We start from the raw sequence: 17,041 nt of genomic DNA, 5'->3' as shown, positions 1-17,041 counted from the left end.
GCCTAGAAATTGGGTTTTGGCTTAGCCAGGGCTTTAGCGCCGGAAGTTAGTGCCGGCGCTAAGTCCCCCTGCGCGCGCCAAAAATTCAGCAGGGCCGCGCCCAAACGGCTGCCGGCGCTACTGAAGGGTCTTTGCGGCGGTAAATCGGCGCTAACTGCCGTTTCGCGCCGCAATTCCGGCGCTGCGGCACCCGATGCGGTGCGGCAGGCTCGGGAAGTGCAGGCCTCCTCCTTCCGTTAAGGAGGAGCTGCCTGCACCCGGCCGCGGCCCGCGCAAATCTGTCTAAAAATGAGCCCGGCACCTCGGACAAGTGCCGGGCTTGCATCTGTTCCGGGGGGTGGGGGGGAGAAGTCCGGGGAGGGAGCTGCGGGCAGGCGGCCGGCGGGAAAGCGGCCGGCCGCCGCGGGGCCTTTAATGCGCCGGCGCAAACTCATGCAAGACTCTGTTGCCAGAGTCTTAGTTGCGGCTGCCACGGGCGAGGCGGCCGCAACTGAATTTCGGCGCTAGGGCCCGTCGGCATGGCAACCGGGACGCTGCGCACACCGATGACGTCATCGGTGCCGGCGCAGCGCTACCGGTGCAACGCCGATTTAGGGCCCCAGGGAATTTTTAAACTGGCCATAACTCTGGCGCTAGTCCCTCTAGCGCCTCAAAAGCGGCGCTAAGGCAACTGAATTTCTAGGCCTATATGTAAAAGATTTAGAACAAAGGACAAGGGAAATTTCTTTAGACAGAGTTGTGAGGCTGTGGAATTCACTTCCAGGGTTAGTGTTAAGGCAGAAACTATGTCAACATTCAGAATTAGATTCAATAGGTAGATGAAGGAAAGGGGGATAAAGGGATATGGTAATGGGGCGGGTAAATGTGATTAGAACTATTTGCTTGTTTGGAGAGTTACCAGGGACAGGTGGTGCTGAATGGCCTATTTCCATGTTGTAACTACTCTGTATTTCCATCTTCACTTGAATGATGAACGCACCTCTGTATTTCACACACACATATACTTTACCTGTTCTGTTTCCTTCTGCGTATATATTCCACAGCCCTTGCAGACTACCACATCAATATTATCAATTGCTACTACTGCATTTTTTTGTGAGGATAATCTTTCCTCTTCAGTATTTTTACACAGTTTTGCCAATTGGATACTCCTATGTCATGTACAATCCATATGTGATCCGATGGACGGGTCACGTTGTCCGCATGCCCCATACGAGACTCCTAAAACAAGCGCTCTACTCGGAGCTCCAGCACGGCAAGAGAGTCCCAGGTGGGCAGAGGAAACACTTCAAGGACACCCTCAAAGCCTCCTTGAAAAAGTGTAACATCCCCATCGACACCTGGGAATCCCTGGCCCAAGACCGCACAAAGTGGAGGAGAAGCATCCAGGAAGGCGCCGAACACCTCGAGTCTCTTCGCCGGGAGCAAGCAGAAGCCAAGCACAGGCAGCGCAAGGAGCATACGTCAACCCAAGCACCCCACCCACCCGCCCCTTCAACCACCGTCTGCCCCACCTGTGACAGAGATTGTAGGTCCCACATTGGACTCATCAGTCACCTGCGAACTCATTTTTAATGTGGAAGCAAGTCATCCTCGGTTCTGAGGAACTGCTTAAGAAGAAGAAGAAGAACAATCCATAGCCAAAATATAGATAAGCAACTTGCTCCCAATTGTCCTCTAATGCATTTCTGGAACTGGTTGCTGGTAAGGTGCATAAAAGCCGCCCTTGATTACACTTCATGATGTCGTGATAAGAAGAGTCTGGCCTCCACTCAACACATTCCCACTGTGATGTAACCGAAGTGGAACCTCAGTTGGGGGTGATTAGCACAAATCAGTACGTCATCGTTCTGTGATACTATACATTGGTATTTCAGTAAGCTGCATCACTGTGCCAATCCCTATAAATCTATATTGAACTAAACCACTAAATATATGAAGATAATTTCCTTAAGGAGGGAAAAAAGGATAAACCTACTTAGATCAGTAACATTTCTAAAAGCTCTAGCCTATTGGGCTCAATTTTTATTCCAGAGGTGGGTAGGAGTCAGGTTGCGTGGTGGCGGGTTCCGGAACCGCTTCCGGCGGGATCAGCTGTTGATGCCTGATTTTAATTCATTGGGGCGCGCTGTCCGGTCAATGAGTGTGATCGGGTCATCTGGCCGCCTCTGATGACATCATCATAGCGGCTGGTTTTAAAGCTCCCATTCAGCCTAAGCATTTAACATAAGAAGTAGGAGCAGGAGTAGGCCATACGGCCCCTCGGGCCTGCTCCGCCATTCAATAGGATCATGGCTGATCCGAATCTAGACTCACGTCCACTTCCCTGCCCTCTCCCCGTAACCCCTAATTCCCTTATCTGCTAGGAAACTATCTATCTCCGTTTTAAATTTATTTAATGTTGCAGCTTCCACAGCTCTCTCGGGTAGCAAATTCCATAGATTTACTACCCTCTGAGTGAAGAAGTTTCTCCTCATCTCAGTTTTGAAAGGGCAGCCCCTTATTCTAAGATTATGCCCCCTAGTTCTGTCTCACCCATCAGTGGAAACATCCTCACCGCATCCACCTGATCAAGCCCCCTCACAATCTTATATGTTTCGATAAGATCGCCTCTCATTCTTCTGAACTCCAATGAGTAGAGTCCCAACCTACTCAACCTTTCCTCATACGTCAACCCCCTCATCTCTGGAATCAACCGAGTGAACCTTCTCTGAACCGCCTCGAGAGCAAGTATATCTTTTCTTAAATATGGAAACCAAAACTGCACGCAGTATTCCAGGTGTGGCCTCACCAATACCCTGTATAACTGCAGCAAGACTTCCCTGTTTTTATACTCCATCCCCCTTGCAATAAAAGCCAAGATTCCATTGGCCTTCCTGATCACCTGCTGCACCTGCATACTAACTTTTTGTGTTTCATGCACCAGGACCCCCAGATCCCTTTGTACTGTAGCACTTTTCAGTTTCTCTCCATTTAGATAATAACTTGCTCTTTGATTTTTTCTGCCAAAGTGCATAACCTCACACTTTCCAATATTATATTCCATCTGCCAAATCTCTGCCCACTCACTTAGCCTGTCTATGTCCTTTTGCAGGTTTTTTATGTCCTCCTCACTCACTGCTTTCCCTCCCATCTTTGTATCGTCGGCAAACTTGGATATGTTGCACTCGGTCCCTTCTCCAAATCGTTAATATAGATTGTAAAGAGTTGGGGTCCCAGCACTGACCCCTGCGGAACACCACTAGTTACTGATTGCCAGCCCGAGAACGAACCATTTATCCCAACTCTTTGTTTTCTGTTAGACAGCCAATCATCCACCCATGCCAGTATATTACCCCCAATCCTGTGATTTTTTATCTTGTGCAGTAATCTTTTGTGTGGAACCTTGTCAAATGCCTTTTGGAAGTTCAAATACACCACATCCACTGGCTCCCCTTTATCCACCCTGTATGTTACATCCTCAAAGAATTCGAACAAATTTGTCAAACATGACTTCCCCTTCATAAAACCATGCTGACTCTGTCCTATTAAATTATGTTTATCCAAATGCTCTGTTACTGTTTCCTTAATAATGGACTCCAACATTTTGCCAACCACAGATGTTAGGCTAACTGGTCTATAGTTTCCGGCTTTTTGTCTATTTCCCTTCTTAAATAAGGGTGTTACATTAACAGTTTTCCAATCGGCCGGGACCTTTCCTGAGTCTAGGGAGTTTTGGAAAATAATCACCAATGCATCCACAATCCCTACCGCCACTTCTCTCAAGACCCTAGGATGTAGGCCATCAGGTCCGGGGGATTTATCCGCCTTAAGTCCCATTATTTTACCGAGTACCATCTCCTTAGTGATTTTAATCGTGTTTAGTTCCTCCGCCCCATTGCCCCCTGTTTGTCCAGTGTTGGGATATTTTTAGTGTCCTCTACTGTAAAGACTGATACAAAATATTTGTTCAGCGTCTTTGCCATCTCCATGTTCCCCACCACTCGTTTCCCGGTCCCATCCTCTAAGGGACCAACGTTCACTTTAGCCACCCTTTTTCTTTTTATATAGCTGCAGAAACTCTTGCTATCTGTTTTTATATTTTTTGCTAGTTTACTTTCATAATCTATCTTCCCTTTCTTAATTAATCTTTTAGTTATTGTTTGCTGGCTTTTAAATGCTTCCCAATCTTCTATCCTCCCACTAGATTTGGCTACTTTATATGCCCTTGTTTTCAGTCAGATACTATCCTTTATTACTTTACTTAGCCACAGGTGGCTGTCTTTTCTTTTACTCCCCTTTTTCCTCAGTGGAATATATTTATCTTGAAAGATGTGAAATATCTCCTTGAATGTAGACCACTGCTCTTGTACCGTCTTACACTTTAATCTGTTTTCCCAGTCCACTTTAGTCAATTCTACTCTCATACCTTCATAGTCTCCTTTATTTAAGCTCAGTACGCTGGTTTGAGATCCAACTCTCTCACCCTCAAACTGAATTTGGAATTCAACCATATTATGGTCACTCATTCCAAGGGGATCCTTTACTAGGACATTTTTTATTAATCCTGTCTCATTACACAGGACCAGATCTAAGATTGCCTGCCCCCTGGTTGGTTCAGTTACATACTGCTCAAGGAACCCATCCCTAATACACTCTATGAACTCTTCCTCAAGGCTGCCATGCCCAATTTGATTAGTCCAGTCAATATTTCTCTTCTGCATTCTGATACTCAGTGATATTGCTCCAACCGCAATGACTTCTTCCAGAGGCAAGGCAGCTCCTTGATTTAATGATGAGTCCCTCCATGTTCTTGTCGAAGCTGTAAGAGGGCGCAAGGAGATTCTCTTCCCTCCTGATGGCCAGAGGAAACCTCTCAGCAGACCAAGGCAGCCTGGCTGTGCATTGCTCAAGAGGTCAGCGCAAGGTCCATTTGTTCACGCTCCTGGATCCAGTGACGGGAACAGTTTAATGATCTTGTGCAAACATCAAAATTGAGTAGCCCATCACACACCTTGAATCTGCTTCCCTTCTCATCACCAGCACTCTGCGTTGTAAGCCTGCTCCTCCATATACCACCTTATCCTTCCCTTGCACCCTTACCTATCCATCCCTGTCTCTGTACTGAATCACTTCAGCATCCTGCCTATGCACCCCTTAGACTTGCTCTGTGTTATGCAGTGACAACAACTAACAATGCACAGGGAGCTAGCTTCCTCTTGGCACCTCACCCCATCTTCGTCTCCTTCAAAGCTTCTATGGTAGGGATTTTTCACACTCACTCCGTCACTGTGGTTGAAACTCCGCTTGTGTCCCTCCTTGCAGGAAAAGATAGCCCACAATAAGAGGGAGAGAGCACTGACTGGGGAGGTACACCACCCCTAGCAACCTTGACAAGTGCTGAGGAGGCTGCACACAAAATTGTTGGAGGTGGCAAGGATCTGGAAGTGGGCGATGGAGAGACAGGCACACAAGCGGAAGCTGGTGACATAATAGAGTTTCATCCCTCTCATTGACATTTAGTGATTGACTGCAATGGCATAAGAAGGTAAGAGCCCATGGAATCCAGGGTGCCTTGGCACATTGGATACAAAACTGGCTTAGTGGCAGAAGGCAGAGGGTGATGGTCGAAGGTTGTTTTTGTGACTGGAAGCCTGTGGCCAGTGGGGTACCACAGGGATCGGTGCTGGGTCCCTTGCTGTTTGTGGTCTACATTAATGACTTGGATATGAATGTAAAGGGTATGATCAGTAAGTTCGCGGATGATACAAAAATTGGTAGGGTGGTAAATAGCGAGGAGGGTAGCCTCAGTCTGCAGGACGATATAGATGGGTTGGTCAGATGGGCGGAACAGTGGCAAATGGAATTTAACCCGGAAAAGTGCGAGGTGATGCACTTTAGGGGGACTAACAAGGCAAGGGAATACACAATGAATGGAAAGACCCTAGGCAAGACGGAGGGTCAGAGGGATCTGAGTGTGCAAGTACACAGATCCCTGAAGGCGGCGGAACAGGTGGATAAGGTGGTAAAAAAGGCATATGGGATACTTGCCTTCATTAGCCGAGGCATTGAATATAAGAGCAAGGAGGTTATGATGGAGCTGTATAAAACACTGGTTAGGCCACAGCTGGAATACTGTGCAGTTCTGGTCGCCACACTACAGGAAGGATGTGATCGCGTTGGAGAGGGTGCAGAGGAGGTTCACCAGGATGTTACCAGGGCTGGAGCGCTTCAGCTATGAAGAGAGACTGGGCAGATTGGGTTTGTTTTCCTTGGAGCAGAGGAGGCTGAGGGGGGACATGATTGAGGTGTACAAAATTATGAGGGGCATAGATAGAATGGATGCTGAGGAGCTTTTTCCCTTGGTAGAGGGGTCAATAACTAGGGGGCATAGATTCAAGGTAAAGGGCGGGAGGTTTAGAGGGGATTTGAGAAAGAACTTTTTCACCCAGAGGGTGGTTGGAGTCTGGAACTCACTGCCTGAAAGGGTTGTGGAGGCAGAAACCCTCACAACATTTAAGAAGCATTTGGATGAGCACTTGAAATGCCATAGCATACAAGGCTATGGGCCAAATGCTGGAATATGGGATTAGATTAGACAGGGCTTGATGGCCAGCGCGGACACGATGGGCCAAAGTGCCTCTATCCGTGCTGTATTACTCTATGACTCTATGATGTTTATAGAGAATTGCGTTGTATCATCTGCTCATAAGGATGTGTCTGCTACATTAATATCAGATGTCTAAATCATGCCTTTATTCTCCCACAGGACCATTGAGCTCCCCCACCCCACGATCCAGGACGAAGAGCCGGACAACTCCTCAGGGGAACCTGAAGCCTCTGAGGGACCAGCGTCACCAGGACTCAGCTCACCCAGCACCAGCACAGCAACGTACACCTCGGTGAGGCCCTCGTGAGTTAGAGTAGTGTTGCCACCTGGTCTATCACAGCGCACAAGTGAGCATCAGCAGATGGTGGAGATAGCGACAGCAGTGGAGAGTCCTTGGCAGAGGACGCAGCAATCTCCTACCTCTGCTGAGCTGCATGCAGACGCTGTGCCTCTGGGGCCATCCAGAAAAAGAGCGGTTCGGGAAATACAGGAACAAGTGCAGGAGTCTCTGGAAGGGCTTGCCTACAGGGTTAGTGCGAGTGTGGATAGAATAGAGGAGTCCATCTCTAACATCAGCACTGCCGTGGTGGAGGCAATGGCGCATGAACACACCACCCTGGATAGGATGGCTACCTCAGTGGAAAGGATGGCTACCGCCATGGAGGAAATAAGTCGCCAGAGTCAGGAAAACATGGTGACTGTTCAAAATAGATTGTCATCTCTGGAGGAGAGATGGGCAGCTATTGAGCAGAGAGACCAGAGCTTCATGGACATCCTTTCTGATGAGGACTGCCAGTGCAGATACGGATCCTCAAGGTCCCCCTGATGTGCAGCGAGGTACTCTCCAGCCACTTGCCAGTATTGAGGTGCGGCTGACCCATGAGAGGGATGTTGTTGGCAGGACAGAAGGAAGTGTGGGCTATTCTCAAAGTGCTCACATGACCATGCCACTGCGGAGCCCTCGGTCAGAGACGCACTTTGTGGAGCCAACTGAGATGGCCGTTTCAGCCCCTGCACAGCCACAGGAAGAACAGACGGTTGAAGAACCCTCCCAGGCTCCCAAACCCAGAGGACACCCACCAAAGGCGTGTAAGCAGGCACAGCACCGAGTCAGCAAGGTGTCTCTACATCTGCTAAAGCCACAGGGGAAACACCATGTAGAAGCATGCGTAAGAGAAAGATTAGTCACAAGGTGACTCACATGAGTGTTTTGTCTTTTTTTTTCTTACTGTTCTTGGTTTGTGATCCTTTTGTCATGTGGTAAAGAAAAATTATGGCAAACAGTTGATTGTGTGGCCTATGTGTTCTGGGAAATGGCAAAAGCGCATTGAGGGCTCAGGGAGACATGCTTTTGTAGTGCTGATGGTGAAAGTGATAGGAAATAACAGGATATAGCAGAGATAATGTATGACGTTGGACAAATGCCGCCTACAGTTACAGAGCCATATGGTAGCCACCTATGGTTGAAGAGCAAGCTTATGCTAGTGTGGCATGGCAGTTTGCATACCCTGCTTGACAGGCAGTAGTGAACTGGAGGGATGCTGCATTGGTCACAACAGGGCATGCAAGGCGCCCCTCGTCCTCCTCTCCTTTTCCCAGGAAGATCTGTGCTGAGCCACATGGCTGCTGCTCCTCTGATTATGAGGACCAGGATGAGAGGGCATAAATGTTTCCCATCCCCTTGCTATAGATTTCATTTGCGGCAACAAGCTTGCAAGTGCACAGTCGAAGTGACCTGAAATTATTCCATTCAATTCACACTGCAGATGCGTGTCAGCTTGAACAGTCGCAATGTCAGATGATGTGCAACATCTTATCCCATACCTACAACAGCAAAGTTGTTGCATTTGAATGTTTCAAGGGTGCTTTTAAAGTGCTCCACCAATTAATACAGATCATGTCCTCCAGCAACTCATCTCTTTGAAGCTGGCCTGTTTCTGACATGACGGAAAAAAGGAGCCAGAAGCACGAAAATGGGAAACCACTATCAAAATAGGATTAGCAAGGCAGTTAACAGGCTGTTAACTGCCTTAACTACCTGTCCCACCGGTTCCAGTCGGGTCAGTTTCGGAGCAGCTGAACAGACACTCACGAAAATCGGGTGGGGGCGGGATGGAGGCGGGTTGGATGTCTGAAGCCATTTTTTTTCAGATTTTTGCTACAGACCCGCCTCCTCAGGGCTATTAAAATCGAGGCCATTGTGTCCTAATTAAAACATTAAACAGAAGGCATAAAATACTAAACTTATTTATAGCCATAGTCTTAACAATTCAATACAGCAGGGATTCATATCAGAATATAAGAAAGCATAGTATAAGATACAGTTATTCAGCTGATCAAATCCATTTCATCTGCAAGCCATGTACAACTTGACCTGCTATGGACTCTTCCCAACTTATTTAACCTTCTGGGGAAAAGTTCTGTTAAATTTCTCTGACCACTGATGCTAATTGAGCAAAATGCCAGAATATCTAATCTTCCCTGCATGATTCAATTCTGACCAATTGTGTTCCACAAATAATATTTGCACATTTCCAAGAGCATGAAAACTATTGTTTTCCACTGTATTTGATCACCTTAGTCTAAGCTTATCAATTTCAGTTCTGTTCTTATCAGGGTATTTGTGCAGCAGTTTTGTTTAAAGGAGTTAATCAATGTGGCATTAATCATTTTTGTTTGGAGTTGGTTTCACATATCCAGTAAAAGAAATTCTTCCAATATGTGTTTTAAAAAAATGTTGCTCATCTCTAATCTTGTTTGTTGCTTCTTAACTTTGTACTTGTCTCCAATTTCTATACTGGCAGTCCCAGTTTACATCTTCATTATCCATACCTCTCACCATTTTGAAGAGTTGGTCCATGAAGCTGTTTATGAATGATGTAAAGCCCCAGTTTCAGAATGGCCTTTGTAAATTTCCACCAATTGCAGAGGTTTTATCAATTTTTCCTCCCCTTGTTCTAGCTTTTAATCCAATTACCTAATTTGCCATTAATATCATAATTTAGAATGAGCCTCGCATACAGGACTTTATCAAAATCCAAGTACATTATGTTCATTGAATCACCCTCAACTCCTGAAGTCTGCTGCTACCCTCCTCGCTACTTACAGCATAAAAGGGAGAATACATGCTCGAGAAGTGTGATTTGGGTCAGATAGGCATGAAGAACATGTGAGCTTGCAAAGGAGAGCCAGGGAACCATAAATGCGGCGTAGGCAGCAAACCGAAACAGCTCAGAATTGAGGTTAGGGGATTAAAAGGTGTGAAAACCGAACAAAGAAAAAAAAACCAAAGTGAAGTAAAATTAAAAATAGATTAAAAGAAATGGATAATTAAAACCTAGCCACAAAGAAGGCAATGTGCGGTGGAGTCAGGAGAAAAAGTTCAAATGATATCAAGGCAGCATTTGACTGAGTCTTACATCAAGGAGCCCTAGTAAAACTGAAGTCAATGGGAATCAGGGGGGAAACTCTCCACTGGATGGAGTCATACTTAGCACAAAGGAAGATGGTTGTGGTTGTTGGAGGTCAATCATCTTAGCCCCAGGACATCATTGCAGGCGTTCCTCAGGGCAGTGTCCTCGGCCCAACCATCTTCAGCTGCTTTATCAATGATCTTCCCTCCATCATAAGGTCAGAATTGGGAATGTTTGTTGATGATTGCACACTGTTCAGTTCCATTCGCATCTCCTCAGATAATGAAGCAGTCCATGCCCGCATGCAGCAAGACCTGGACAACATTCAGGCTTGGGCTGATAAGTGGCAAGTAACATTCATGCCACACAATGACTATCTCCAACAAGCAAGAGTCTAACCATCGCCCCATGACATTCAATGGCATTACCATCGCCAAATCCCCCACCATCAACATCCTGGGGGTCACCATTGACCAGAAGCTTAACTGGACCAGCCACATAAATACTGTGACTACAAGAGCAGGTCAGAGGCTAGGTATTCTGCGATGAGTGTCTCACCTCCCGACTCTCCAAAGCCTTACCACCATCTACAAGGCACAAGTAAGGAGTGTGATGGAATACTCTCCACTTGCCTGGATGAATGCAGCTCCAACAACACTCAAGGAGCTCGCCACCATCCAGGACAAAGCAGCCCGCTTGATTGGCACCCCATCCACCACCTTAAACATTCACTCCCTCCACCACTGGTGCACCGTGGCTGCAGTGTGTACCATCTACAAGATACACTGCAGCAACTCGAAGCTTCTTCAGCAGCACCTCCCAAACCCGTGACCTCTACCACCTAGAAGGACAAGGGCAGCAGGAGTATGGGAACACCATCACCTCCAAGTTCCCCTCAAAGTTACACCCCATCCTGACTTGGAAATATATTGTCATTCCTTCATCGTTGCTAGGACAAAATCCTGGAACTCCCTCCCTAACAGCACTGTGGGAGTACTTTCGCCAAAGAGGACTGCAGCAGTTCAAGAAGGTGGCTCACCACCACCTTCTTAAGGGCAATTGGGAATGGACAATAATGCTGGCCTTGCCAGCGACGCTCACATCCCAGGAACAAATAAAAAAAATACTTCGTTCCACAGCCCCAACAAGTGTCACAGCCTGCAATTGTGGTAGGTAGGAAACGTTTACAGCTTACATATGGTTTTCTCATTGTAAATGTTAATAAATGTTCACAGAGGGATGTTCAATGTTAAATATTGATATAAAAAGTGTAACTTAATTATGACAACAGGAAATAAGTTTTGTGGGTAGGAAATGCCATATGTAAGGTTTTTAATACATTAAATCCTTGAGTTGGTAATGCTGTCAAGCCTCAGTACATGAACTTGAATGGAAAATGATGTAACGGTAAGAGCTGCTAATTTTATCTCCTCTTGAGGTGGTGCTATACCCTCCTTTTAAGAAAACTATTTTGCGAGCACACCTGTTGTTCATAAACTCCAAGGAAGCATAGTATCTCACTCAACCTGCTGCAACAAACACATGAAATTCCGTAGTGTTCCCTAATCCTTTCACTGGACCTCTTACATTTCTGTTTAAATTGATCGGTGTCACAGATTTCATGTTTTAAAATTAAAAATAATGGCGCCTACAAATTTAGATGTAATATATGTCATCCGATCCAGTAATTTTAGCTCTGTAGATGTTTTCTAAACATGTGTTATGAAGAAATTTAAGAAAATAAATTTATACAGGGTACTGGGACTAAATGGCTTCAGCATTTTCACGCTAATGAAAGAAAGAGATAATAAATTCCATAATTATTCTAATGTTCATTATTATAATAATCTGAGCAAATGGTTGCCTGGTATTTCCACCTGTGCCCTCCTGTGCAATGTGCAACCAGGCTGTGTTAATCTCCTGGGAAGAGAAAAGGACCTCTCTGCGTGCTGTGACTCATGTGTCATGGGAGGACCTGGGTGCAGCCCTGCACCTCTGAGCAGTGCTTGTCAGTGTTTGCAGCACCTCAATGCTGTAGAACACTGATAGCACAACTGTCAAAAGAAAGTTGGCCATGGTCCCTTTAAGGAAAGCGGCTGATGATGCGTCATTAAATGACGTCACCAGACCCGCTTCCTTTAATTGGTTAGCAAACGCGCTGGGTGAGCTTAACAAGCCCAATCTAGGGAGATTCATTTCAGAGGCTGGGATGGAGACAGCAGCGGGGTCGGGACCCGGCACCGACATCGCCCGCCACGGACCCGCCGAGGTCAGCAGAATCGCAGTCAGTATATTTCAATTTCCAAAAGACATTCGATAAAGTGCCACATAAAAGGTTGTTATGCAAGATAAGGGCTCATAGGGTTGGGAGTAATATATTAGCATGGATAGAGGTTTGGTTAATGGATAAAAAACAGAGAGTAGGGATAAATGGGACATTTTCCGGTTGGCAGGCTGTAAGTGGGGTGTCATATGAATTAGTGCTTAGGCCTCAGCTATTTACAATCTATATTAATGACTTCGATGAAGGGACCCAGTGTAATGTATCTACGTTTGTTGACAATACAAAGCTAGGTGGGACAGTAATTGTTTCCAAGTGTGTCACTGACCTCATCTCCTCTGGAGATCTTCCCTCCATGGCCGCCAACCTCATAGTCCCCCAACCCCGCACAGCCCGCTTCTACCTCCTTCCCAAGATCCACAAACAGGACTGCCCTGGTAGACCCATCGTTTCAGCCTGTTCTTGCCCCACGGAACTTATCTCTTCCTATCTCGACTCTATTTTTTCTCCCCTTGTCCAGTCTCTTCCCACCTACATTCGCGACTCTTCCGACGCCCTCCGTCACTTTAACAGTTTCCAGTTTTCTGGCCCCAACCGTCTCCTTTTCACTGGACATCCAATCCCTCTACACCTCCATCCCCACCAGGACAGCCTTCGGGCACTCCGTTTCTTCCTTGAACAGAGGCCCAACCAGTCCCCATCCACCACCACCCTCCTCCACCTGGCTGAACTTGTTCTCACATTGAGCAACTTTTCCTTTGTCTCCACTCACTTCCTCCAAATTAAAGGTGTTGCTATGGGAACCCGCATGGGCCCTAGCTATGCCTGCTAGTTCATGGGATATGTGGAACATTCCTTGTTCCAGTCCTACTCAGGTCCCCTCTCTCACCTCTTTTTCCGGTACACCGATGACTGTATGGGTGCCGTTTCCTGCTCTCGCCCTGAACTAGATAAGTTCATTCACTTTACTTCCAATTTCCACCCTGCCCTCACCTTCACATGGTCCATCTCCGACTCTTCCCTTCCCTTCCTTGACTTCTCTGTCTCCATTTCTGGCGATCGGCTTTCGACAAACATCCACTACAAGCCCACTGACTCCCACAGCTACCTGGACTACACTTCCTCCCACCCCGCTTCCTGTAAGGGCTCTATTCCATTCTCCCAGTTTCTCCGTCTCCGCCGCGTCTGTTCTGACGATGCCACCTTCCATACCAGTGCTTCCAACATGTCTTCCTTTTTCCTCAACCGAGGATTCCCCTCTACTGTGGTTGACACGGCCCTTGACCGTGTCTGTTCTATTTCCTGCACTTCTGCTCTCACCCCTTCCCCTCCCTCCCAGAACCACGATAGGTTCACCTTTCACCCCACCAGCCTCCACATTCAACGGATCATCCTCCGCCATTTCCGCCACCTGCAACGTGATCCCACCACTAAACACATCTTCCCCTCACCTCCCCTTTCAGCATTCCGAAGGGACCACTCCCTCCGCGACACCCTGGTCCACTCCGCAATCACCCCCAACAGCCCTTCTCCTTCACCTGGCACCTTCCCGTGCAAGCGCAGGAGATGCAACACATGCCCTTTTACCTCCTCCCTTCCCACTGTCCAGGGCCCCAAACACCCCTTCCAGGTGAAATAGCGATTTACTTGTACTTCTTGCAATTTAATATACTGTATTCGCTGCTCACGATGCGGTCTCCTCTACATTGAGGAGACCAAACGCAGATTGGGCGACCGCTTTGCGGAACACCTCCGTTCAGTCCGTAAGGGTGACCCTGAGCTTCCGGTTGCCTGTCACTTTAATTCTCCGCTTCACTCCAACTCTGATCTCTCTGTCCTCGGCCTATTACATTGTTCCAATGAAGCTCAACGTAAGCTCGAGGAACAGCACCTCATCTTTCGATTAGGCACTTTACAGCCTTCCGGACTCAATATCGAGTTCAAAAATTTCAGATAATAATCCCTGCCCCCATTTTTCATGCAGTATGATTTTGCCATTCCCATTTGCAACATTTTCACAGTATGTTCTTTCAATTCCTTCCTCCCTTCCTAAACACCCCCCCCTCCCACCGCCTCTGCACCTGCTTAATATCTGTTACATTTCCAGCTTTTTCCAGTTCTGATGAAGGGACCCAGACCTGAAATGTTAACTCTGTTTCTCTCTCCATGGATGCTGCCTGGCCTGCTGAGTATTTCCAGCATTTTCTGTTGTTATTTCAGATTTCCAGCATCCGCAGTATTTTGCTATTATATAGGCACAAGAGTGGAGTTGTGTTGAGGGGAGGGCGGGAAAGTAAAAGATGCATGCGAGAAGGAGGATAATGTATGATAATACCTGCATCTTGTACTCCTTTCAACTCTGCCGCTGGCCAAGGGCTCAGCCATGCCCCTGCCAAGAATGGTCAGCAGCAGCAGCAGGTGAGGTGAAGCTAGGAATGAGAGGTGTGTCTCGTGTTTGGTACAGATTGTTTGTAGGTGAGTGATTTGAGGGTGGGGATTCGTGCATTGAGCAGTGTGTGAGGCTAGTGGTGCAGTTGGTAGGAGACAGCTTTTGAAGATGCATTCACTGACCTTGACCTTGACCTTGTCTGAGGTCATGAAGCTTCTTTGGGCACTGGGGCCAGATGGTGGGGGGCGACACTGCTGGCAGTGACGACCTCGGTGTTGTGGTCCCACATCGTTCTTTCTGGAGGGCCTCCTGGCTCCTGTGGGTAGAGGACCTCTCTTGCAGTGTTGAATCCCTGCACAAAGCTGGAGTGCGAGCCCCTGGGTGCCTCTTCCCTGGCTTGATGAGCCATTTGTGGTGGTGCTGAAGTACTTTTCCCGTGTTTTTTTTTTAGGTGCGGAAGGGAATTCATCTTTAAGCACTGAAGACTCCCATTTGGGAATTTTTTTAACGTTAATTTTTTTTTCAGAAGGCAGTTGAGCTGTAAGTGCTTAAACCTGCATATTTTTACATTTTTAAGTTTTTAATTTCAGAAGGCAATGCCCCTTTAAGAAACTGACAATTTTTTCTGAAATCACTGCCTCACTTTCAGAGAGGCAGTTCTAGCTGCAAGGATGCTTGGACCAGGTTACATTGGGGCCTCCTGCCGGGACCAATGCCACCAGGACAGCTTTGCACTGTGAGCTAAGTGCTGGGCTAATGTTAATTAGTCCCTAGCACCAATTTTTCGGTCCTGCCTGCGCCACCAATTTTAGCGGCCGCTAATACCCGGCCGCAGTGGCACCAGCAACATTTGTGAGGGCCACGAATTTCTAGGTCTTTGTTTGCTGCAACAGGACGAAAGCTTTTTCTTCATTGCAGGTATCAGCAGAGCATTTGGCCGATGCACTGGTATCTGCAGCAGCTCCCCACCTAAGAAGCAGCCCAGGGATTAATCAATGCCTCCATCTCCACCTCCACACTGCAGCCCTGGTGAGGGACAGATTAGACAGCACCCTGCGTACTTTCTTGTGGAACCTGGGGAGCAAAATGCAGGCTTCTGTTTCTCAAGACTTTCAAGATCTGATAGCAACCATTAGACCGCCTGGACCAGACCTGCCCAAGGCTAATGTTTCGCAGAACAGCAGCACATGCAAGGCCTCCGGCTTTCCGCTTTAGAGCACCACACCAGTGCCACATAAAAGACAACACCAGCCTGCAGTAGCCAGCAGTGGCTCCTTCTTGGACACGAGCTGCCATAGTTCCCCAGTGCTATAAAAGCTGAGTGCAGTTAAGACCTTCTTAGCTACAAACAGAGCTGTGTGGGCAGGCCATGGCCGTGGGTCATCATGTAATACTTGGCACTGCTCCTCTATTGCCTCTTTGGTGAAGTGCATTCTTTTAACACTCAGCTTCTCACTGGGCTCTTCATAGGTACTATGTTGCCTGTGTTTTCTTCTTGCTTGGGAGGAAGTGGGGAGGGGGGCGCGGGTGGGGCTCATATCTTAAAGGGTACATTCTGCCTCGCTCTCCTTTCCACTAATAATAATCCGGAGACATGAGTTCAAATCCCACCATGGCAGTTTGTGAATTTGAATTTAGTTAATTAAATAAATCTGGAATAAAAAGCTAGTATCAGTAATGGTGGCCATGAATCTATCGGAATGTCGTAAAAACCCAACCGGCTCACTAATTTCATTCAGGGAAGGAAACCTGCCATCCTTAACTGGTCTGGCTAAATGTGACTCACAGCAATGTGGTTGAGTCTTAACTGCCCTCTGAAATGCTGAGCAAGCCACTCAGTTGCATTGAACCACAACAAAAAGGTTTAAGAATAATAAAAGCGGACGGACCACCTGGCATCGATCTAGGCATCGGATTTGGACATGACAACGGCACACCCAGCCCAGTCAACCCTGCAAAGTCCTTCTCACAAACATCTGGGGACTTGTGCCAAAATTGGGAGAACTGTCTCACAGGCTAGTTAAGCAATGGCCTGACATAGTCATGGTCACAGAATCATACCTTTCAGCCAGACTTCTCCATCACCATCCCTGGATATGTCCCGTCTCACCACCAGGACAGACCTACCAGAGGTGGCGGCTCTGTGGTATACAGTTGGGAATGAGTGGCCCTGGGAGTCCTCAACGTTGACTCTGGACCCCATGAGGTCTCGTGGCATCAGGTCAAACGTGGGCAAGGAAACCTCCTTCTGATTACCACCTACCACCCTCCCTCAGGTGATGAATCAGTACTCCTCCATGTTGAACACCACTTGGAAGTACTGAGGGTAGCAAGGGCACAGAATGTACTCACCGTGGGAACTTAAGTCT

This window comes from Somniosus microcephalus, chromosome 2, assembly GCF_052327205.1.
Source record: "Somniosus microcephalus isolate GS21.2 chromosome 2, FLI_Smic_1.0, whole genome shotgun sequence".
NCBI classification, from domain to species: Eukaryota; Metazoa; Chordata; class Chondrichthyes; order Squaliformes; family Somniosidae; genus Somniosus; species Somniosus microcephalus.
The sequence above is the reverse complement of the archived record's forward strand: the minus strand, read 5'-3'. Positions refer to the sequence as shown.